The 24,885-nt window shown below is 44.4% G+C and overlaps 1 long non-coding RNA gene across 1 annotated transcript; it reads right to left on the reverse strand.

The window, feature by feature from the left end:
• Positions 1-2,430: 2,430 nt before the first annotated feature.
• Positions 2,431-19,760, reverse strand: LOC142082848 (uncharacterized). Its single transcript, XR_012673858.1, has 3 exons — positions 15,575-19,760; positions 14,800-14,854; positions 2,431-4,163 (listed from the first exon to the last, which is right to left on the reverse strand). It is a non-coding gene; the product is annotated as an uncharacterized LOC142082848 (long non-coding RNA).
• Between the last annotated feature and the right edge of the window lie 5,125 nt (positions 19,761-24,885).

A 24,885-nucleotide genomic window follows, 5' to 3' on the forward strand; every position in this document is an offset into this window, starting at 1 on the left:
TGACTTGGCCATGTGTCAGAAGACAGCAGGTTTCTATCCCCATTCCTTTTTAGGACCTCTTTACAGAAGAGAGGCAGGATCACAGCACAGTCTTGATTTTGTGCAGTTCACCTGCTGCAGACAGATTTTCTAAGTCCAAGCTTGGGGCAAAAAAGCCTACTGCTGGCTAGTTCACAACACACCAGGCCTTAGAAACATAGAGGTCCTCTGCTTGCTGCAGCCAGGCAGGCCTGCTCTTTTTCAGCAACAGCAGTGTCTACCCAAGCATGTATGATGAACTCATCACAAAAGCAATCAGGCATTAATTTGGACAATCATTCCTGTGACAGCAAATCCAGTTCTCCAACTAGACTATTTGACGCAAGGCTCCAGCTAAACTGAAGGACAGAAAAAATGCCTCAAGAGATACCAGTCTACAGAACAGAAACAGAACAATTTAGATATTGACCCATCCACACTTCTTTCTCTTTTTTTTTCTTTTTTAAGAAAAAGTTACCCAAGAGTTAAGTAGAACCAAAAATAAAATGCATTAAAAAATTAAATTGGGTCTTCCAGGCACTAATAATAAAAAGGCAGCCCACCCTCCAATCCTTCTCATTTAGAAGAGTATTTATTTGGAGTTTCTATTAGGCTGCTGCATGCACTGCGTGTATCCTGCTCCACTAAAGAAGAGCCTTTTTGAAGCATCACTTGACTTTGTTTTAAATATCTCGCTACTGTTTCCATTTTAGCTCTGTGAGATGATTATTTTCTCTCACCAAACTGAAGTTATACAGCAGTTGAAAATGCTGATGGCTTAACTGGTTTCCTTTTTTTCCCCCCCCTCTCCACAGCAGCCCTGAGGGGTTTTAACTCTTTCTGCAGCACTGAAATCCTGCTTTTGGAGTTCAATGTTTAACTCGCGCTGGGAGACTCATAAATATTCGGAGTCACTCTCTCCCTCTCTGTTTGATTAGGAAATGAGCCTTTAACTCAATGTAATCCCCAAGCCATTAACAAAAAAGCCCTCAACAGCTCCACTATTAGAATTTCACTCCTAACCCACAGAGGATTGAATTAGATTAACATAACTACCCACAATCTGAGTTTATTTTCTGTGCCAGATAGAAATGTGTCTTCAGGAAAGGAAAAGAAGAGAGCGGGAGAGCAAGCATAGCATAATGAAATGTAAAAATAGAGAGATGAGAAATGGATGGACAGATGTACAGGTGAAGCGATAAAAGAGGTAAGAGAGAGCAAGAGAGAGAGAGAGAGCTACACAATCTTTAATAACTGGCTGCTGGCTTTGGGGGTTTTATTCAGAAGGCCCCTAAAAACACAGAATTGTTTCAAGAAGAGTATTTTTTTTCCTGCTGGTGTTTACTCCATATTCTCAGGGATTTACAGTGAGACACCTGAGCATGCTGTACTCCAGACACCTGTGCAGCAGATTTGGCACAGGTTTTATTTGTAATTCCCAAGAGATGTCATACTTAGCAATGAAAGGAGGGGCATGAAGGAGAATCTGCATGTCAATCGTTACTTTGCAGTCAAAGAAACAAATAAACTAGGATGAAACAAAAGATGTTTGTTGTTTGGTTTTTTAAGGAATGAAAAAAAATCATGTGAAAGTCCTGTGACAAACTACGTTGTGTAGAGTAAGTCAGTTTGGAGGTTGATAGGTGCTTAGTCCACAAAACATGAAATATCAGCGAAGCAGAAACTAAATAACAAAGACTTCCTTCCACATAATGCATCAAAGTCTTCCCTCTAACCACAGATAACTCACTCCCTCCCTCCAAATAAAAGTGGTCCCATAAACCATTGATTGGTATGCTACAGGACAGTAGATGCTTGCTTATTTTTTCCCAAATGCAGTAACAAAAAGATATGGCAGGTTTAAGAGGGGAAAAGACCCACATGTGGTTGAAAGAGAAGGATGAAGTCCAGCAATTATGTAAACACAACTCTTGAATAGTCCAAACAAATTCTTAAGACTAAATCTTTTCTAGCTTTATACTTGGAGGTCTTCTTTGGGAATGCTTGGATTTCTGCAAAAATGTATAGTAAATGAGTTTTTGCAGTAATTCCCAAGCGTAATCATGTTGATATTTCTGTTTGTGTAGGGAAGAAAAAGATTCAGTTTTTATTTTTCAAGCGATAAGATGTCTCTTGGTTTTCAATTTTTAGGGGGACCTCAGACCAGCTATATGATAGATTCTTTGTTAGTTACAGAGTCAGCAATTTTATTTCTTTAATACCTTTCAGAAAAATCTGCTCTCCCTTTATTACAGAATAACGTTGCATTGTCACAGAGAAGCAATAAATGTAATATCATGCCAAAACAAACAGAAAAGGAACTTAAATAATTTATATACATTCATTTTTAAGTAAAGCAAAAAGCCTTAATAATCAAAATGAAGCTTCCTATGATAAGAATGGTCAGGCTGACAGTTTTGTTTTATTTGGGGGAGGGGAGCTTCATAGCAAGTGGTGTATTGTAATGATCATTTGGGGCATTATTTGTGTATGTAAATTCACTGTGTTTACCCATATTGTCCTAAAAGCCTTCCTTATACCTAGAATTCTACCTGAAAGATGGAGTATTTATATCAATGGTTAAAAACTTAGAAAGAATTAATTTGTAGTCAGTATTTTTTGTTCCTAGAACTGAAGTTAAAAACTTTGAGGATTACAAAATGTACATTAAAGAAATAGAAAATAAATAACTGAAGAACAAGCCTATTTGTCACCTTACTACAGTCAGTCCAAGCAATTCAGCTATCATGTATTTCTTAGGACTTGATATTTTAACTGTGAGACAGCTCTGGTTTTATTATTCTATTTTTATTGGACACTTGTTCCTCCAAATTATTTTAAGTTTAGCTTCATTTTAATTGTTGTTACTTTCAAAAAGGGTAAATTGTGGGGGAAGAAAGTTTTTAGAATATATATTTCATGAGAAATTTATACTAAAAAATTTAACATACCAAAATTAAAAATTGTAATATTGGCATTTTGGGGGGTAGACATTACAAATACAAGAAATCAAGGAAATTTTTCAATACTTAAACATAAATATAAAAAGTAAATTTTGTAAAAGATACAACCCAAACCTCTGAGGCAAAAATATGAAACAAGAAAAACCTCTTTGTGTTTTGACAAAAAATATTATGCTAAAAGCTATTAATAAAACACAATTTCTGACTAATTATTGTCTTCCCTCTCTTCATATTCCTGTTAACAAAAATACTCAAAAAATATATCATTTGTCAAACGTTTTGCATTTTGGCTCTTTAAAGCAAACAGCTCATTGGCGATGAGAGAGTAAGTTCCTTCTTTGATTGCCACTGCGCCGACTTTGCAAAGACTTGCACCCCTCTTTTGTCACTGAAGAGATTTCAGTTGCTTTGGGGCTTTTAAAATTAAAGAAACATCAACTGCTCAATAGTAAATGCATTCAGTAAAAACAAAATTTCATTTCATTTCCCTTCTAAGAGAAGGTTTGATGTGAAGCTGAGGGGGGGTGTGTGTCTTTTTTAATAGAGGAAAGGGTGTCGCTTGGTTCTTTTAAGACAGGACTGCTGAAGTTTCCAGGTTTGCCTTTACCAGCATGGGATAAATAGCACCTGTCCTTGGTAAGCCCTTAAGCAGAGTTACGTTATACATTGACCTTTTAGGAATGCCAGCAAACCTGACCGTTTCTATTCCCAAAACAAAACTGTTCCTCTCAAACATTCATTTGCTTATTTCCAGAGGAAAAAGCCACTCTCAAATAGTGAAACCGCCTGATTTCTACAAAGTTCTAAACCAACTCCTCTCCTTGTGGGTCACGCTGACCTTCCTTTGACAGTGTGAAAATAGAAAAAAAAATTATTATCTTTAACCATATTGAGACGCTGCCATAATTTTTAGCCCAGATAAAAGGATTGGTGCAGAGCAACATTTGGATAAAAAAAAACCAAAACAAAAACCAATCCCATAAATGCAATAAAAGGTAGAAGTTCACTACTTACATGCTGCGGGCTGAGAGATGAAGCTCGAGGCTGGAGTAGAATTTCCCTTGCCCTCAGGTGTTTCTAATTGCTGATTAAATATCTTTTGGTTCCGCCTGCACCAGCCGACAGTCCCCTCTGCGTCTCTGCCTCTCTTTGTGACTAGGACACAGTACTCCGAGTCCCAACCTATAAATAGATCCCAGCTCTGTGATTGATATAACAGGCAGCTGACAAAAAAAAAAAAAAAAAAAAAAAAGAAAGAAAGAAAGAAAGAAAGAAAAGAAAAGAAATAACCAGGTCTTAAGTACAGCAGCAAAAGCTGGGCTTTTAACTCTGCACTGTGCCCAGGGAGGAGTCCCCCACAGTCACCCGTGGGCATCAGAAAGAGAAAGTGCAAGGCAATTACTTTCCCAGCAGCATTACAGCAACTTGAGGCATGTAAAGCTAGTGAACAAGATTCAATGCACAAAGAAGGAGAGGGAAAACACGACTGTCAGACTGCATCCAACTCTTTTGCAATTTAACAAAAATAAATGCCAGTTTAAAAACAAGTTGGGGATTCTGACAGAATCAGAGAGGAGTTCAGACTTGAGTTCTGGGGGTTGGTCCACACGTGCTTGTATTTCTGCTGCAGAATAAACTAGGGCTAGTGGGTAGATTAGCAATTTAACAGCTCGGCAGTCTACTTAGGGTCCCTGCCCACAAACACTATTTGATGAGGCTTTTCCTGAAAGCAAAACTGAGGGCATTGATGGTACCTCCTCTATTGACTCAGCAGAAGTTACTTAGCTCTCAAGGACCTGAACCATCATTCCTGCTCATGTCCTTGACTGTCAGGAGAAAACTGGTGAGTTACGGATATCAGCACAGCTCTTTTGTGGAGGCTGACCTGGGAGCCCACCATCTGGGCAATGACTTGAGAGAATGCATCATGAATGCTTCTGCCCTGTTCCCCATTAATAGACGTAGGGGTAATGGTTCTGGATTTTTCCATATCTAACCTCTACAGGTTCTCCTATTAGAGCCACAGTCAGGCAAGGCCAAAAGCTTTTCCAGGAGGCAGCTGGTTCTCCAAGAGTTCGCCAACTCCTATATATTCATGATCTCCGGTGGAACCTTAATGGCTATGCAGTTTCATAGCAAATGGACTCAAAGGCAAAGCAGCTCCTGATGAATGCCAGGGTAAGGGTGGGGAAGAAGAGGAGAACAGTAGGCAGAGAAAGGCAAATCAGCTTTCACTACACTGCTACGTTTGGCAGTATCTCCTACAATCATCCCTAGCACCATGCTCAGCTCTGCAGGCAAAAGTACTAGTGCAGACAGAGTACCAGATTCACCAGCCTTCTTTTCAACATATTGCTAGGCTTGCTTGGGCTGAGATGGTAAAGAAATGCTGAACTCATAAATAGCAGGATAAAATCCTCAGGCACCAAGCCCATGCTGAACTCCATGGTTCTTTGGCTCAGTGGCTAAGAGTACCTGAACTATTTCAGCTAGTTTAGGCATGTCTACACTGCACTGCAGCTGCTGCTCTTGCTGGAGTAAAGAAAGTTAGTTCAACAGGAGCAGCTATCCTAAAGCAAGGCAAGGACCCACCACATCATAGCCAAGGTCTCAGTTCAACTGCAGCTATTGATTATGAGGGAAGATAAAGTAATTTCCTCTTTTTGGGCCAAATCCTGCTGCATGCATAATTCACCTCTTGTCAATATGCTTTATGTCTAAGCTGGTAGGATTTAGTCAACAAGTTTTTCAAAAAAATGCCCTTCTCGCAGGACAGGGGCCTGATGAAACACTGCGCAAAGACTCATGACATTTAGACATTTTCCTCAGTTGAGCTACTGGCCTGAGTGAAGTCTGCCTTGTCACTTTACCACTGCTGCATATCCTCCAGCTTTAAAAAAGAGAGATAACAATACTTAACACTGCACTTTAAAGCACTTTGATATCTACAGATGAAGACTTACAAATGAAGAGGGGAAAAAAGAAAAGTATCTGACAGGCTGAGCTCCAGTGTGGAAACACATGCTCAATTCCCTGCCACATTCTGGTCCCTCACCTTCACCTAGATGAATCAGATCTCAGATAAAAAATTACCTGACCAAACTAAGACAATTTTGAATTTCTGCCTTCTCATTTGGGCTGGCTAGTACAAGATGTTTTGGGCTTTAATATTGAGAGCTGTAAAACATTTTACACTTCCCATTGCCATCAGAAGGAATTTTAGAAGCTCAGTACACAGAATAATCAGGCTGAGGCACGGCAGATCAAGGTCCCAAAACAGGGGCACCTAAATCCAACAGTCACTTTTGAAAAATTCAGCTTTAACAAAGGCATAGTCACAGAGATCCTGAACATGTTACCACCGTCAGACTGTTCTTTGCCATTCTATATTGCTGACATCTGAAGTTCTTCAGATACTACTCTGTCAAGCCTTGTGTTGTATCACATCATCCCTGCCCCATTACATTGCCATGGGCCAAACTGAAGCCCAGGGAAACCCCACGATGTAGTCTAAATCATGAGGACACTTTGGGCACATCTCAATCAGGTAGCTGGGAAGCTCTATTCAGTTCTCAGGTCCAGGTCCAGTGCTTATCATTGGCATCCCATATCCACAGCGGAGCAAGACCTGGGCATACATTAGTCCCTCATCCTTCCACTTTCTGTCTGAAGGATGAAGGGATAAGGACTTGCCAGCATGCCACAGTTAGCTAGTATGGATGAACCTTGAATGGAGTCAGCATTCCTCCATTCTTCCTCTCTGCGTTTAGACAGCAGGATGTAAGACCTTAGTTGCTCCTCACTGGGGTACCCAGCAATCCAGAGAAGATCTGCTTTAGGTAAAACTTCAAACACAAGTCCCCTACCCCCACTGCTAGCATCCCTGTGCACAAACACCTCTTAATTCCAGCCTCCAGACTCAGGGTGAGGCAGGGAAAGAATCCAACAGTAGAGGCCATGAGACTGAATGCCCGCTTCAAAACACTGCAAAAAGAAAGCCAGAAGATTTCAAAAGCACCCTCAGATACATTAAAAAAAACCCAACCAAACAAAAAAGATCAACGTCAGTGACTTGTAGACTGTATAAAGGCTCAACTCTTTCCTTGAGGCACCCGAGTAGAAGGCATTGTAAAGTGCAAGTGCAGCTTTACTGTCTTTTCGACTTGTTGTTTGGGAAGGTATTTTTTTAAATGCTTCTTGCTAGGGCCACTTCCATCATAAGCCTGTATTTCAGTCTCAGATTCTGAAGTCTACAGCGGAGGTAGAATTTCAGTGCTTAATTTTCTTCAAACACAAAGAGTTTGAGCTTTGCACATATAAATCTGGGCAGAATTTGCTCAGCTGCCTACAAGCTATTATAGAAGAATCCAAAATATACTTCCCTTCTAATGACAAAAACAAACAAAAATTCACAGCTACCCTTTTTAGATAGGGACACAGCAAAACCAGCTGAAGCTTGAAAATACTGGTCCAATCAATGGAATCTTCCAATTCCCCCCACCTGCACGTTAAACCACACAGATAATCTTTGTCCCTTCTCCTGTGAGCCTCAGAATGCCTCTGTGCACATCTGATTTATGTGTCATAAGTTTAGAGCTCAGAACCACTGCTGCTTTTATATCAGGAAGTGCAGGTATGAATATAAGTTATAAAAGATAAACTGAAAGTCAGCTGTGCAGTTTCCAAGGCTAGCCACAAACTAAGAATAATAATTGTAACACATAACAAACAGTTTCTTCGGCAGAATGACGCTAATTTGAAAGAGCATCACAAACCCAAAATTCCAGGTCAGCTGCGTTAGTGCCCTGCTGGATTTAGTGAGGTGTAAATTGCACAGATTTCAAACAGGGAATACTTCAAGACCAAAAAAGATACTATCAAATGATAACTCTTTTCACATAAAGGAAATTAACATCAAAGAAACCCTCTTCCAAGACTGTGAAAATAACAGGATAAGGAAAAGTTTGAGTAGCAATGCTCTTCTGGATGCTTAGCACACATAGTATGACTCTTAGATCTGATTTGACGGGTAGTTAAATATACTATGCATTTTGATACAAAGCATGTACTCAGAAAAAGAGCAAATGCTCAAGAGGGAAATGCTGATATTATTTCCTTATTTGATTTTAATGCTGCAAACTTCATATTACTTCAACGTTATTTTTCTGTGCAACCAATATCCATAGCAGGATATATTTTGGCACATGCTGAACCCAAAGTCTGCATCCAGTTCTTTCACATACCCTCCAGAATGGTGCATGCCATGCTGCCATGTCAAGTCTCTGTCATCACCAGGGAAAGTCACACTGCTCGGTTAATACACTTGTAAACTTTGCTCCTTCTTTAGTTCCTACATATTTTATTATTTTTCAGAAATGTGAAAATGACTAAGATTTTATCAGAAGTCCCTAGCAGATTTAGCCATTCCAGCTAAAGATGTTACCACCCTCCAGCTGCCTGCCAGTTGAGATTAGGACTCCAAAAGCTCTTTGGCGGAACAGAACCTGCAAAAACTTTCTAAACAGCTTCAAGCAAAGCACGTCAGGTTAGGACTAAGGAACTTTCCTGGATTAGGCAGCACCCAAATCTATTCTTCCATTTTCAGAGCTGCTGGCAGAGAAAAGTCTTCACCTGGCATAGCTATTTGCAGAGTTAGGCTGTGGAGAGGCACCATCGGTGGCTGCTCAGCAGAGGTTATGCCATTGGCTTTAACAAGAACAAGAGCAAGCACAGAAGAATGCTACTCTCCCTTGCTTTTCTGAGTCCACCAGTAATAACAATGCACTAATGAAAAATAGCTTGGCCTGAGCAACAAAACACATACCAGAGTGTGTTCAGAGACTATCCAGAGAGAGCATTCAATTCTACACGTACACACAGAAATAAAATATGTAAGGGTTTAACTAAAGCCTGCAAGCACTAGGACAATCATATGCTGCATTACATTTAAACAAGCAACTTTTGCCAGTCTATCACGTACAGTATGATAACACAGTCCCTTCTACCCTTACCTCATTTAGATCCCTCCTAAACTTCCGCTTCTACTGCAGAGCCTTTGCCTAAAAGGGCTTCTGTGTTTACACCCAGCAAAAAGCAAAAAACAGAATAAGACTTCTTGGATGTACTCCTGCCTAAATTGTGTAACCATGATATTCTCTCTCTGCAAACCACCATCATCTTCTTCCAATCGCACGCTGCAACGCGTTTCACCCACGTTGGGCTGTCAATTCCACCATTTGGGGCAGGCACCTTTCGCACTTTCAACTTCTTGCGGATGCTTTGCAGAAACTCATCGCTGTTGTTGTACCACTTGTTTAGGACCTTGTTTAGCACCAGCAAGTCCACACCTGTGCTGGCAGGGCATTAGCTGTGCACTCAGACAAATCTCAAAGCAGCCCTGCAGCCTGCTAAGGTCGGCTTCAGGCAAGAGATACTGTTTCATGTTCTCAGTGACCTTGGCTATGGTGGGGAGGGAGAGGAAGCATGGTAAATGTCATAATAAAGCTCATAGCAATTTTGATAGCAGGAGAAGGAGGACAAAGTGAGATTTAAACCAGTTCTGGTGCCAGATCAAATAGGGACCAGGATTGCCAGAAACAGGTTCCCCTTGGGTTTTTGTTTTTGTTTTGTTTTTAATTCAGATTCCTTCAGACAACTTCTAGAAAACCCAAACAACTACATTATAACCACAAACGGTCCTAACCATGATGTCTGGCTCCAGATCTAAACTCCTTACAGCCAGACTGTTAGCTCAGCTCCCCAGAAAAATCATCACCATTTTCCAAATGCATGTGTCAGGGGGATTATTACCACTCCCTCTTCTCCTCTCCAAGGAGAGGCTCCATACTCTTTGATTGTGTATCTTGCTCAAAAGATATTTTTAAAAAATAAAAATGAAGGCAAATAACTGAATGAAGTTCCTCAAAGGAAGGGGATGTTCCTGGCTGCAGACACCCAGACAAGGAATAAGCCTTTCCAGGAGAAGCCCTTTGCATGCAAGCTGAGGGGTTTCAGGGCTGCTCACCTGCCTCCATCCCCATGAGGACATGCCTGCAGGTCAGCACAACCCAGGGAAGCTCTCAGAGGAAAGCAAGGTGCCACACAAGTTCCTCAGCCTCTAAAGCAAGGAAATAAGTAAAGAGAAATTCTGCAATGGGTCCCTCGTGAGCCCCCTCCAAAGCAACACCACTGATCTCCTGTCCTGCCTCATCTCCCACTCAAGTTAATTGTGGGAGCCCTTACCCCTGCCCTGAGGTTGGGACTCTCACTGGTCTGAAGGAGAAGGCACAGCTTCCATCCTCATCAAAATACCATCAGCATATCCACATCAGGTGTCTGTGGTGAGGTGGTGGCCACGGGGTGGCTGCAGGATGGCCTCTGTGAGGAGAGGCCGGGGCTGCGCTGTGCCGGACACAGCCGGTTCCACTGGACCCACTGCAGGGCACAGCTGAGCCCCTCAGCCAAGATGGTGGCGCCTGGGGGAAAACACGTTTAAGAAAGGACTGAAAATGCTGCACAGGCAGTGAGGAGTGAGAAACGGCCCCACAGACACCCAGGTCAGAGCAGAAGGAGGGGAGGAGCCGCTCCAGGTGCCGGAGCAGACAGTCCCCTGCAGCCCCTGCAGAAACCACGGTGGAGCAGGTGGATATTTCCTGGAGAAACTGCAGTTCGCAGCTGGCCAAGGTCAGCCCACCACAGTATCTCACAACAGATAAAAAAAATCTGCTTCGTTCAGTAGCTCTCCCTCTGCACCCAAGATTCGGGCAAGCAAGCGCTCCCAGCCAGGTGATCTCCGGCTGAGGCCGCCAGGGCTCCTGTGTCAGGCGGATACGCCACAGGGATGGGTAGGAGGAGACAGGACACCAAAAATAACCCTGAACAGTACTGGAAACTGTCTTGTTACTGTGGGAGAGACTATTCTCCCACACAGATCACACCAGAACCCTACCTACAACTCCTGACTGATGAGGGAATTAAACCACCTGATTTGGGAGGCACTTGAGGGCACACATGACTTTCACAGACACGGCAATGTGTATGCAGATGCCTGCCTCAATTCCCTCGCTGGCAGTGAAGTTCTGCCACCATAATATCGCTCCCTCACTGTGGATAAATCAAACATGAAATGGCAGGTTAAACATTCCCCTCACAGAAGCCTCTCCAGCACATAAAGCTATGGCAAGGTTCACTTGCACCCCAAGGGGAACTGGGATCTGCGTTTCCAGCTAATGCCTCTCAGCTCTGTGCCATCTAAAATCACTTCTGAGCCCACTCTGTGCCTGCCAGGCCCTTGGCAGAGAGCTGTAAGCCCTTGTAATGTGTTGAACAGGCACAGACCCAGGTAAAATCCCCCCCTCCCTTGCCTCTCTTTCTTCAGGCTAACCATAGCAAGTTCTGCTGAACTTTGGCTCAGCTTCATCTTAGCAATAAGTCAGGTGGTTTCTCCCTCTTCACTGTGATTCTGCTGCAGTCTGCTCGGCCGCCTCACCCCATCGCCTCAAGTCCTTCTTCATCTCAGTGCTACCAGTCACCTCTGAAAGCTCTCCTGATTCAGACCCTTCATGCCCTGCAGTCTGGAGCACCTCAAAACTCAGAGCATTTCCTCTCCAAGAGCGTGGAGAGAAGGAAGGGAAAAAGGGCAGAAAAAGGGCATTTCTTTAAATGTAGCTACCCATATTTACAAGAAAGAGGGATTTCGCAAAAGGATTTAGTGTTCCCTTCCTCTGCTCCCCAGGCAGTCAGAAACTTAGCGCCCTAGCACTGAGCTCATCCCAGACGAAGAAGCAAGGCTGCAGCACTTGGGACAAGCTGCAGAAGCCGACTGTGCTGCTGCTGAGGTTTACTGCTTGTTTCAGTCACTCAGGATTTGGTCTGAGGATGCTTTGCACTGAGAGGACGTGAAGGAAGGGCCACACAAACAGTCCCAGAAGAGAGGTGGCAGTGCCAGGGAGTGCCAGGATAATGTGGCCGGTGCTCAGGCAAGCACACCACAACTGCCCCTCAGCCAGCCGGAGCTACATGCTGCCAGCCAACAGCCCGCCAGGCTGAGAGGGAACCAAAAACCCAACAGTTTCCCTACTGACAGTGTTGGCATGTGCCACAGAGAGCGTCCCCCCTTGCAAGGCCCCTAAGACCGTGCCGGGGAGCACGCAGTGCCTGCTCCCCACGCTCCCGGAAGAGCTATGGGCCGCTTCTGGGCACAAAGATGCTCCGCAGTTCACCACAGATATTCAAAGCCGCTGGAACCTGAGCGGGAGCTCAGGTATAGCACAGTCTATAGCAAGCTATATTGTCCTCCGTCCTCCCCTCCTCCTCCCCAGCCCCCAGCTACCCCCTGTAAAACGATGTCGCATTCACTGAGGCTTAACAGTGAGAAGGCGAAAAAAAAAATTGTCAAATTCTTAACCTCAAGTGGATTTACCCAAAGCCCCTTGGAAACAGCTGCTTGAGGAAGGTTTCTGTCGAGTCCGTGTTTCAGATGCAGACATTTGGTTGCTCAGTCCCTTGCTGCCGCTTTAGTCTGTGCTCTTGCCACACCTGGACCTGTCCTCGCCTGGAATAACCAGTCCCTTCCATCGCGTCTGCCTAGGGCCCTCTGCTGCTGGGAGGTGAGGCCCAGCTCCTCGCCAGTCCCCTCCCTCAAGGAATGTGTCACGGGCATGGCCTCACACACACTCGCTCACACATGGCCTGGCTGCGACTCCCCGCTGAGCACAGAGAGGAAGATCTAAAGCAATCACAGTAGCTTCTTGCCTGACACGCCACGTACCACGCAGCTCTCCCGTGCTCACAAGCTTGGGAAAAAAAAGAAACAACCCATCATGAAATCACAACCTTTCTTTAGCACCTCTGTGCAACATTAAGCTCTGTGCAAGAAGTGGTGGATTCAGCCCTCTGCATCTTTGCAAGGCAGGGCAGCGGCATCAGAACACTTCACAGACAGGTAACAGAAACTCCAGGAGAAGCAGCCTCATTTTTATGTGACGCAGCAAATAAGGGTACGTTAGCAAAACAGAGCTGTAAGGGCTATTTCAGCATGCTCTGAATGAGCCGTTTTGGATTTTGACGGAAAGATAGCCTTGTTCATATGGACTTTATATCCAGATGAGAACCAGGCTATATTAATTCAAATGGAGAGCACCATGAGACTGTATCTAAGCTGAGTTATCACTGCGTGGTGCTCTCCTCTGCCTTGTAAATACACCTTAAGTAGCACAGACAAGAACAGAACCTCTCTCTCTTGAATACATCATGTGCCTTTCCATGAGATCCTGGGATTCATTCACCTGGTGAAATCCCATGGAAACTTGCAGGACAGACTGCCTTCTGCTCTTTGGGAAGCCTGTTCTCCAGAGTTGTTGTGCTACATCTGCGTCATTCTTCCAGAGAAGTTTCTTTTTGCCACATTTTCAGATGACACAATTCACATTTTTAAATTTGTAGAAACAGGATGTTAGAAAATGTGTAGCCTGTGGAAACCTTTTCATGTCTCCTTCTTAAGTTTCCAAAGAAAACAGCTTATGTTTAAAAAAAGTTATTTTATTCTTCACTTTCTTACCGGTCACTAGCTCTCATTCAGGCAGAAAGCAAGGCTCTAATTTGGAGGCAGGTGGACTGCTGGTCGTAACCATAGGGCATTTCATATTTCTTGGCTGTATCAGCAAATTCCCCAAGAAAACACTTTCCTAAAGCTCAGTCGTTCTTTTATGAAATTTAACCAAAAGCTGAGTTTTGGAGAAATTATTTGGAAGTCTTCTATGTTAACTACTATTGTTCTAAGTGGTGGCAGTAATTTGGAGAAAATGTTACTTACTCCAGAAAACTTTAACCCAAAAGCAAACAAGCAAACAAGATTTGACACTGAAAGCCACAATATCAGGAAGCAGCCCCCTGCCCTAAACTGCTCATTGATTCCCTCCTTCAAAAGTGATTTCTTCAGCCAGGTTCTCCATAAATGCAAATTCTTGTTTCACCTCCTTCTTCAGAATGTGTGAATCTGTGCAGAGAAACTGCTTCTGCATTGCTACATTATGCTTGCGAAATGTTACCTGTTTCCCTTGCAAACATTGTTAAGTGAGTCATGAAGATGGAGAGCCTCAGTGGTCCACGTAATGGCAAGATTGCACACAAAACCCATTCAGCTATTACCTTTATTTCGTGGTTCAGAGCAAGCAAAAAGTAAGGAAGTTCCCTGACAAAAATGTCATTAAGGCTGTGCCATGTCAGAGATGACTACATAGTTACTGTTCACCTCTGAGAGTTAGTTTGTGTTTCCAGATGCCTCATAAATGATAATTTTTACTACAACTAATTACAGACACACTGTGCTGACTCCCCAGCCAGACTTGTAACCCTTTTATGTTATTGTTATTATTATTATTACAAGGAGCATTCAGAACCTGGGCCCTTTGACACTAAACACCACGCATATGTAAATATGCAAATATGGTCTCTACTGCAAATACTTTGTAATTTGAGGCCTGGTCCACATCATTTTTGTATAAATGTAACTATCCCACTTCACAGGAATGATTTTAAAAGAATATTGCATGGAATAAAGTTATATAACAATAACCACATTTATGTTAGTCTAGCTTACATCTCCAAAGAATCTATGCTGAACTAAGTATGTCATACCAAAGTAATATTCATGCCAGAACTGTACCAGTTTAACTATACTGGGATCCAAAATCACAGTGAAACCAGTACTCAAACTGTCTGAGACTAATGCAATGAAAACTGGGGCACGCATAAGCTAGAGGGCAGAAGATACAGTCAGTACAGGCACCAGCAATTTCACATCTGCACCTCAACTTACCTCCAGAACGAATCTTCTACTGAGGATTTTGGGTGTGCGTTGCCTTCTCAAGTACCTGAAACAAAGACGCCTTGTTTCCAATAGCTTTCTCTGTTGTGTTTGACTGGCTTTTTAACTGTATTACACTGAGGCTGCAATATTACTCACCTCTTATTAAATTCCAGGGAATCCACATGCATTAGCAGCATTATGAATGTCCAGAAAGAAGGAAGCTCGTGCCTTACTAGTCACTAGAGAATCTACGAGAGACACTGACCAACCAATGGATCCTCTGATGCACACACAGTAAGAAGTGAGCCTCAGCTGAACTCTTCTGTAATTGGGGCATTTGGACAGTCCCTGTCCCATGTGGATTTCCTGGACTTTAATAAGAGTGAGCTCATTCTGCAGTCTTTCCCTAAGGGATAAAATAAGGTCTTCCTCCTCTACCTGTCACCTATTTCATGAAACTTGCATGAACTTAATACCTTTCAGACTTCTGACTGGGTGCAAAATGTGTTTGAAATTAGATAACAAGTTCAAAAGTTACACAAACTCACCCAGTGCAATCACATATGCAGTATTCCCTTAGAAAAGCAGGCCTTACAATAAATCCGAGTTAAACTGACAAGGCATTTTTCTAAGGAACACAATGTTGCAATATAATCTGTATTTCATTTTCTTTAAAAAAAACAAACCAAAACAACACAAAACCAACCAAAAAAACCAACCAAACAAAAAACCCCACCCCACTTTTAAACTAAAAAGAGCTGGATGTGGAATCAGGAGCCCTCACCTGTGCAGTGCTCAGCTTCATGCTGCTTCACTCTTCCTGTGCTGCCATACCTCTCCTTGCTGATGAGCGTATCCACCTGCTCTGCCTTACATGTAGCGTAGGAAGAGGGCAGGCAAGGGCTCCTGGATTCTATGATTGGTGGCAGATTTAGGGACAACAGTTTCCTTGGCCCCCAGCAGATGTGCACGGGCTAACAGCGATCTTTCACATGCTGATAAATTGTCACTGTCGTGCACAAACCCCTGGAATCTAGCGCCAAGTTATCCTTCTAGATTTAGTCCCTCTTTTTACCAGTTTCTCTGTTTCAAACCACCTCTGTTCACTCTGGATCTCTTAAGGAACTTGAGGATTTGAAGTGATGTTGGCAGGCTGCAACGTGGATAGCTTTTTTCCTTCTGTGCTGTATTATTCCAAGGAGGCTGGGTAGGTCCTCTGCATGCTCAGAATCCAACTTCCTACTAGACAGGTTTCTTGGAAGAGAATGCAGCAGACTGCTATGTTCTCTAGAGTCAGATCTCAGGATAAATAGGTCTGGATTGTGTTGGTCCCATACGAGGTATCAATGCTATGTCTTTGTCTTATCACTCCACTCTTCCTTCTTCACAAACCCAAAGCATTTTCTCTGAATAATCACAACTGCACCGATTCCTTCCCTCTGCAAGGAAGCCCGGAGCCTGCACTGATATTTTTAGGTAACCCACTTGCTCATTTTTCTTTCCCCTCTGTGAATAGATCCTTCGCTTATTCTAACTCATACTGCCACACACATTCCTTGTCTCTTTCTTGTTCTGGCACTCTCTCAGAACTGTAAATGTAGCACCTACTGCTTAGACACAGGGCTACACTACCACTTTATGCTGGTTTTTGTGTCTGAGCTCTCCCAGGGCTGTACATGCTATGACCAGAAGTACAGAGCTAGAGACCACAAGGAGACCTTGATAAAAGAAGTAAGTGGATGAAGTATTATGTAGGAAGCCAAGCAAAAATTCCAGTTAGTATTTTTATGATTATTCATCAAAGCTGATAAAGATCCCATTCCGAAGGAAGGGGATAAGAGACCCAGCCAGCAAAGGAAGGTAACCTACAACTGAAGAAGTTTCTCATCCAAATTCTCTCCTGTTTCATAGTGACAATTGGCATAAAATATCACTACTTTGACATGAGGAGGCTTTGGTGCCAAGTTTGTGGAAGTATGAACAACAAAACCAGTGACAAGGCAGGAGAGGATCAGTCAGTCCGTGTGTGGCTGTGTCCAACCCACGCTTCTGCTGTCTCAAAGGAGTTTCCCCTTTGGTTCTAACCATATCCTGGTTTCTCGTTCTTCCCGACTTCTGCTTCAGGAATCTTAGGAATGTCTTTTTACACGTACCTCTTCTTTCAGACTGTGTGCTTTGTCCTACCCAACTGCTTTTTTTCCTCATGCTTTCCATTCTCATTTCCAATCTTTCCATTTCCCTTTCCTTTTTGTTTTGGCCCATAAACAACCCCCTTCCCCAGCATGTCAACAGCAGTGGGAAGTAACCTAATTAATAGTTCCTTGATAGCCTACCCCCCCACACACACACACCCATCCCCCCCAGTATCCCACTGGCAATTCAACAGCCCTCTCTAAAGAAAGGAAAATATTTCCATACTAATTAATAACAACATTGGGTATTTCTGGGCGGAAGGATCTGGGATTCCCATCTGGGCCTAGATCTCTCGAGCTGACAGAGCAATTGTACCTCAAAGCACATTTCCTTTTCCAAATCCTTGTGTCATTAACTGTTTACAGTGCTCTCTGTATCAAACATCTTTGTCAGCCTGGCTTGTATGTTAGCTGGTATCTTTGCAATTGAGTTCAGGATGAATTCCTTCAGCACTCAGCCTGTGTCTCTCTTCCAGCACATGGCACTTGCTCATAAACCTACATTGCTTCCCTTCTCTCTTCTCCAGCAGGATTCACATGAGCCAAGGTCCTTTCCACGCTGTGGTTCTCCAAGGACACAGATGCTACTAGATCCATTTAAAATGTCTCTGCTGCTTGACATCCCCTGACATCCACTTCACTGTCTCTGTTTCTGCCACAATCACTTGTAAAAAAAATCAAGCGCTGTTTTGGAAGCGTATCTACAGAGGAGGAGTAGTTCTCAGTGCTGACTGATCTACAGCACAGATATTTTCTATATGTAGTAAGACAGTCCCACTCCTGTCTTCACAAAGGAGAAGGGAAAGGCAGGAAATGCTTCACTGAGGACTGTGTTAAGAGATGGGCTTCTAGAGAAGAGAGGGAGTATATGTGAGTTTTGCTATCCTGTCCTGGAATCACCAAAAAGGGAGAGTTGTGTCTCCTGCCTCTAGAGGTGACCTGAGACAACATGACTAGTTGCTTCTTTTGCATCACAGGCCAGCAAAAGAATGAAAAGCAAATAAAGAAAAGTGTCAGAAACACTGGTGCTTCTGAATAATGCAAAAGACAGAGCTCTTCCCAGTGAGAAAAAATAATTAGAGGTCCTATACCACCTATCAGCTCCTTAAAGCTATGACAAATAAGCAAGAGTATCTCCTATAAGCCCTATACAACATTGCGTGGGGGACACCAGTATTGCAGTGAGACTGCCAGACGCCCTCCCACACATTGGAGGACAGCAGGCTGTCTCCAGGGACTGTTAAAGCAGCAGAAACACCAGCAGCAGAAACACCAGCAGCAGCTACAGAAAGGTTCACAGCAAGCAAGAAGTGGCCCACAAGCATAGGTCCTTCTCCTACACAGAGTGAACTGGAAAAATACTTTCAGATAAGCATTTAGATAAAATGAATGCACAAGGAACACATTTATTAAGCAGTAGGCCAGCGAAAGGCATCTTCAAAACAGAGTAGTAAGGAAGAAACTGTAAAACAGAATAAAGGAGGAGATAAGTGGGGTGCCTACACTTATTCTGTCACTGCAGTGCTGCCTGCACAGCCTCCGCTGTCACATACTGCATGTGTCCGTTTCCCATGCCAGCTTCTTCTGAAGAGCCTTTTATCCCCCAGCTGCTGCCCAAGCCTCACTGCATCCCCATGGTCCCCAGTGCCTGCCTGGCCACAGTCTTGCCCAGTCTCCCCCATCTCCCCAAACAACCATCCTTGTACAGCAAAGCCTTGGGAAGCACACATTTCCATCCACATCTGAAGGCTGAAAGAAGGAAGGATGGAAGGAACGAGGGAAGAAAGGATCCTTCTTAAAGGAGGAGGAAGAAGGATGGAGACAGAGGCAAATAGGAGGGAGAGTGAGAGGGGCCATAAATTCCCTTCTAATTCCAAATAATTCCGATTACACGGATGAGTAGTTTTCAATCAGAAAGATAATCTCAAAGATAGATGGCAGGATAATTGCTCGTCGGCGCGACGTAAATATTGTGTCGTTTCTATTAATCTCAGCGAATCGGGTGTCAGGGTTGTCACTCATTCATCAAAACAAATTAAAAAAAAACATATTAAAAAAAGAGAGAGATGCTGGAGGGAGGGGGATGTGTATCCAATAAGCAGCTGAAGGCGTGCAAAGTAATGAATGCTGCTTACATGCTGTTTGTATTTTTTGGTTTATAAAAGCTAAAGGTAACTCAGGCAGTAGGTCTTTATTAACCTCTCGGTAGGAACTGCAAGGGGCACTGCTGCATGCAGAACAGAGCAATAGGACTGCAGAATGAGACTGTGGTTGCACAACAGGGGGAAGGAAGTGGACAACACGCACTAGATATTGGGGCTGAATAGTCTAGCATTAACAAACAGGCAGGAAGTACTGCAGAATCACAGTACCTGGGAGAAAGGACACGGATCACAGTATAAAACAAAGGCAGTGCCTCCATCTGCCATGTATAGGAGTGGGTAGGGAACGGAGAGTGATGTGGGCAGGTCGGCAAGCAGGGCACACAGTACTCCTTGGTGTGATTTCCCTACTGGCTACAGGATGACAGCATGTCTCTGCCCCACTGCTATATCCCTAGCACTGCATCCCCAGGCATTGTGCACCCCTCTCTCCCTGCCCTTGCAACCTGCTTGGCCTCAGGCACCCTCCTCACAGGGCAAATACAGCCCTTTCGTCCCCTGGCCAGTCACTGACTAGTGTATTGGTTTAGTTCATTTCTGCTGACCCAGCAGGACCATCCTCAACCCCACATCCCCCAGCACTCTCCCTCTCTCCTGGGACCCCTCACTTGCCTGGGAGAGTAACAGCTTGGATCACACACTGGTCAGTCACCAGTGTTTTCCCACTGACTGCACAGAGAAGTTCCTCGAGAAGACCCTCATCCCACTCTGATATCCATTTCCTCTTTCCCCAGTTTAGGAGCCCTATCCTTAGCTTCTGCACATGGGATTTTCTCTAGTGGATGCTGGGCTGAAACTACCACTCACATCACACAGCTGGCACAGCTTTACTGGTGGAGATCAGGTTGGATCAAGCAACCTCAAAGAAAAGGCTCCCCATGCAACTTTCTCCTTACCCAAAGACATAGTCAGATCTTTCCAGGAGTGGAAAACTTCTGCTAGACAGTAGCCTCCAGCCATGCCATCTTGTGCTGCAACCCACAAGAGCTGGTGAACCAGTCAAGGCTAGATAAGCATTTGGACAAATGACTTTCCCAGTAAACTCAGCCATGGGCAAGAAGCAGTTCATAACTGCGCAGGGAGGTTGTCCAAGCCAGGACTGTTTGAGCCTGCTGCCTGCTGCTGTGATACGACAGGGAGCCCTTTCAGTGCATCACAATCATCTGTAGTGACTGAAGTGGTGCTTTTTGAACAAGTCACCTCGGTTTGCTGTTGCCTATGTAGTATTTTTGTGGGGCTTGAAGAAAACTGTTCCTTTCCCTGCCTGCAGCCTGGAGTGGCCAAAACACTGTCTGAAGCTTGTGCTCTGACTGACATGTCATAAGTACTTTGGGATGAAAGAAATGCAAAAGTATTATGTTTTTAGACCAGACTTAGTTTGTCAACTAAGACAAGTTTTGCCCTCCTGAGCTCCAGGAAGAAGCTGACGGGTTTTGGCTGTAAGTTAGTTTAGTGCTTTGCAAACAGCCCACTAACACAAGGACCTGAACCAGTGCCCAGGGGCTGTCTTCGCTAAACAGATTTGAAAAATGCTAATATTTCATCCTTGGCCATGTCAGTGTTTCTGTTCATTTACTGCTGTTGTTTCCTAAGAGGACTTATTTATTTAAAAAGCCATTCTATGGGTAGCTCCTGTTGAAAGTTGGAAACAAATTCCCCATGGATATCCTCATGCCAGGCTATGGCAGAACTGGTCCCAATGTAGGCCAAGATTCATTAGGATTGAGTGCTGTTCTCACTGCACAGTCCTCTGGGACAGAGGGAGCAAGGAGACTTGTCCCAGCAATACATTTAACCTGTCAATCCAGCCAGCCACGCAATATCCGCTGGGGATTTCAGCTGCTTCTCTGATCCTGCCTTATCTCCCTACATCCCCCGGCATGCCCGCCACTCGGTGAAATGTCACTTCTCTCTCCCCTTCTTCCAAGATGGAAGTGAACTTGTGTGCCTGGCAGGGGGGCTGACAGACAAGAGCTGAAAGGCTGTCAAGGAGCCACTGAAAAGCGGGCAAGCCACACTGTGTCAGGTTTCGGGGTCTAACACTGCAGCTTTCTGTCTGCTCTCGGGCTGGCTCTAAATGGAGCCTTTGATAGGCAGCCAGGCAGCTGTCATCACAGGGTCAGCCTCAGAAGCAGGAGGGTATGAGCACCTGGGAAGCACATGCCAGTGACCAGAGAATAGCAGCAGTATTGTAAGGCTGGGTACTGTAGGGAACCAGGAACGCTGGAATGAGGGGAGAGCCAAGCATCGGACAATGGGATACACCAAGTGCATCCATCCACAAGTCCTGGAGAAACCTCAGTTCCACAATGACTTCTCAGGAGTGAAGTGTCCCACAAACTATTCCTACTATCTTCAGTGCTCATTTCCCTCTCTGAGAAATTAGCCTAAAGGAGGCTCCTCAAGGGGAAAGAGTGCAAAGGCAATTATCTTCGATAACCACCCAACATCATTTCCCGCTTCCCATGAGTGGGGACTGTAGTAGCCTTTGACTTCCCTGTGGCTGGAGTCAGGGCACCTAAACATGACTTGGTCCCCGAGAAGAGTATGCCTCCTCCCAATATGTCACAGCTTTTCCAGTGAGCACCTGGATGGGTCCCTACAAAAGACTGAGCTCACCCAGGTGGATGTGAGGGAAGAATAAAATGCCACACTGAAGGGGATCTCCATGATTCCCTCAATCAAGGGCCTGATCCCTATACCCGTGCAAGCTGGAGTTACACTTTTGAGCTTAATTAATTACAACCATATAAACTATATACAACTATACATAAATAATTAATTTACAGCTACCAATTAAGCCAGTTCTCTCACTCTGGAACAAGAGTTCCTCCTTTGCTTAGTGGACTTCTTTCAAGGTACCTCTGAAACAGCTTGGTGAGGTAACCAGCTGACAATCTGGACCTTCTGCTTTTTTTCAGAGATACTCTTGGAAAACCAGCATCTGTGGAGTGAAAGTTCTGTCATAAATGAGAAACTAGATGAAGCTGAAAATGTTAGTAAAGAATGAACAGCTAGTCTTCAGCACGAGACCAGATCAAAAGCTCAGTCGCACCAGGGTCTATGCTAGGACTACTGAGGTATATTATGTGTGACCTGGAAACTGAGAAGAACAGGTGGTAGAAAACTGCAGCTGACAGCCTCGTTTAAATTAATCAAGGTAAAAGTGGACTGAGAAGAACCTCTGAGTGACAAAGCTGGATAGAAAGGCAGACAATTGTAGGTGAAATCCAGTGTCAGCCAAAGCCAGGCAGTGCAGACTGGCCTCAGACAGCACTTCCATGGGGCTGGAATTTCCAAATGAATACAGGAAACATAGACAGTTCAATGGAAATGACCTTTCACTCTACAGCAGTGGCAAGGAAAAAAAAAGGCAGGGAAAAAAAAGCACTCATTCAGATAAACCAGGAAGGAAATACTAAGTGATAATGGATAGGAATTTTTGTCCCTATGTTCGGTACTCTACAGTAGCACTATCTCTGTATGCCGGAGTAATCTCTTAGGGGAAACATCTCTGCCCTCCTCCTTTTTCCTTCCTTAGATACTACCATAAAGAGCACAAGGGAACCATGCCCTCAGAGAGAGCTACCATAGTCAGTTAACACTGAGTATCTTCTGGAAGAGAGCAGAAACAGGAGTGCAAAGCTGGGACAGAAAAGTGCCTGGAAAATATAGAACATATGAAGCCCCACCAGGTAGCACTGAAGATACTGAGATTAAGCAGGATTAAAAATACGATCAGTGTGCTGGTTTTGGCTGGGATAGAGTTAATTTTCTTCATTGTAGCCAGTATGGGGCTATGTTTGGGATTTGTGCTGAAAACAGTGTTGATAACACAGGGATGTTTTCGTTATTGCTGAGCAGTGCTTACACAGAGCCAAGGCCTTTTCTGCTTCTCACCCCACCCCACCAGCGAGCAGGCTGGGGGTGCACAAGAAGTTGGGAGGGGACACAGCCGGGACAGCTGACCCCAACTGACCAAAGGGATATTCCACACCATATGAATCGTGCTCAGCACATAAAGCTGGGGGAAGAAGGAAGAGGGGGACATTCGGAGTGATGGTGTTTGTCTTCCCAAGTAACCATTACGTCTGACGGAGCCCTGCTTTCCTGGAGATGGCTGAACACCTGCCTGCCGATGGGAAGTAGTGAATTAATCCCTTGTTTTGCTTTGCTTGTGCGTGTGGCTTTTGCTTTACTTATTACTGTCTTTATCTCAACCCACGAGTTGTCTCACTTTTACTCTTCTGATTCTCTCCCCCATCCCACCAGGGGAGTGAGCAAGCGGGTGTGTGGTGCTTAGTTGCTGGCTGGGGTTAAACCACAACAATCAGATAGGTATATGAATTATGATGTGATCTATACAGGGTCTCCAGTCCTCTATTCTCTCACTGACAGCAGCCAAAACTTGCTGCAAGAACCTCATAGTAGTTTAGGATAATCTACCTTCTCCCATAAAATTATCATCCTGACAGTCAGAGATTCAATTAAAACTCATAAGCTGGTAAGACTCTGAACATCGAAGAAAAATAGTGCACCCAGCCCCACATCAGTGACTGGATGCCAGCTGAGGGAACCTCCCACAGGGTTTATGGATAAATTGGGTGGCAAATCCATGGCCTGAGTGCCTGATTTGTCTTTAGGCTTTGTGTACTGACACAATAGCTATTTCTGTCTCTAAAGTTCCTACAGAAAGAGATGAGAAATGTAAGAGCTGTCCCCTGAGCTTGCCAATGCACCACCAGCAGGACCCACCTTTTTGGAGAAAAGGTAAAGAATATCCAAAATTGGAGGCTGAAGCCAAACTTAAACCAGCAGAAAGAGAAAAAAAACCTTACCCCTAGACTCAACTCTTCTGGAGCATCAACCTCCCTGGGCAACAGGACTCAGGAGCAAGGTGCAAACTGCTGTTATAACTTCTACACTTCTACATGTCACCCCACCTAGCTCTATTTCAAGTGCTGGATGGCTCTTTTCAGTGTAACTCTCCTGCACCTTCTTCTATCCAGACCTCCCTCCTCTGCCTCTGTAGATGAGGAGATAGGTGTGGACATCAGAAGCTGCAGCAAGATAAGCCTGCCTTGTTACCCAGAGGCAGAACAACTGTACTGGCCATACGAACCAGCTTGCAGAGGTCAGGCTGAAAAGCACTGCAGGGTACAAAAAGCCATCAAAGGAAAAAATTATAAGCTTCCTTCCCTTGTTACACTTCCCAGCTCTGCCTCATCCTTCCATGACCTTTACAGACTGGCAACCCACTCTGCTGAAATCCCCCTTCTTGCACACAACATTTCCCACATGATAAAACAGCCCAGGACCAGCCACCTCCACTATTTGGTGGCTGGCCCAAACACAGCCTGAACTGAGTAGCACTACCACATTCAGAGCTTGTTGTAAAAGTGGTTCTTAGGCCTGTCGGAATTGATACTACTCTACAAAACTGTTTTAATATATATTCCCTTAAACCTTCTCGCCTCTCCCTGCTCCACTGAGGATGGGATAAGCACAGCAGAACCTCTCCAGACTGGTGAGATGCATGGTACAACCTCACCCTGAGGAAAGTTCATTCACTTCCCCTCAGCCTCTGCCAGTCTCACCTGAGCCCTACGAAGGCTGTGTAGAGACTTCATCACTGCTGCGAGCACCTCTGGGGGCATCCATGACCCTGCTCACTGGAAAGCCCCCACGCAGAGCAGCACAGCACTCATGGCACCCAGCTGTGAGAGAGACATGCAGAACTG

The sequence above is a fragment of the Calonectris borealis genome, chromosome 5, assembly GCF_964195595.1.
Source record: "Calonectris borealis chromosome 5, bCalBor7.hap1.2, whole genome shotgun sequence".
Classification (NCBI taxonomy): domain Eukaryota; kingdom Metazoa; phylum Chordata; class Aves; order Procellariiformes; family Procellariidae; genus Calonectris; species Calonectris borealis.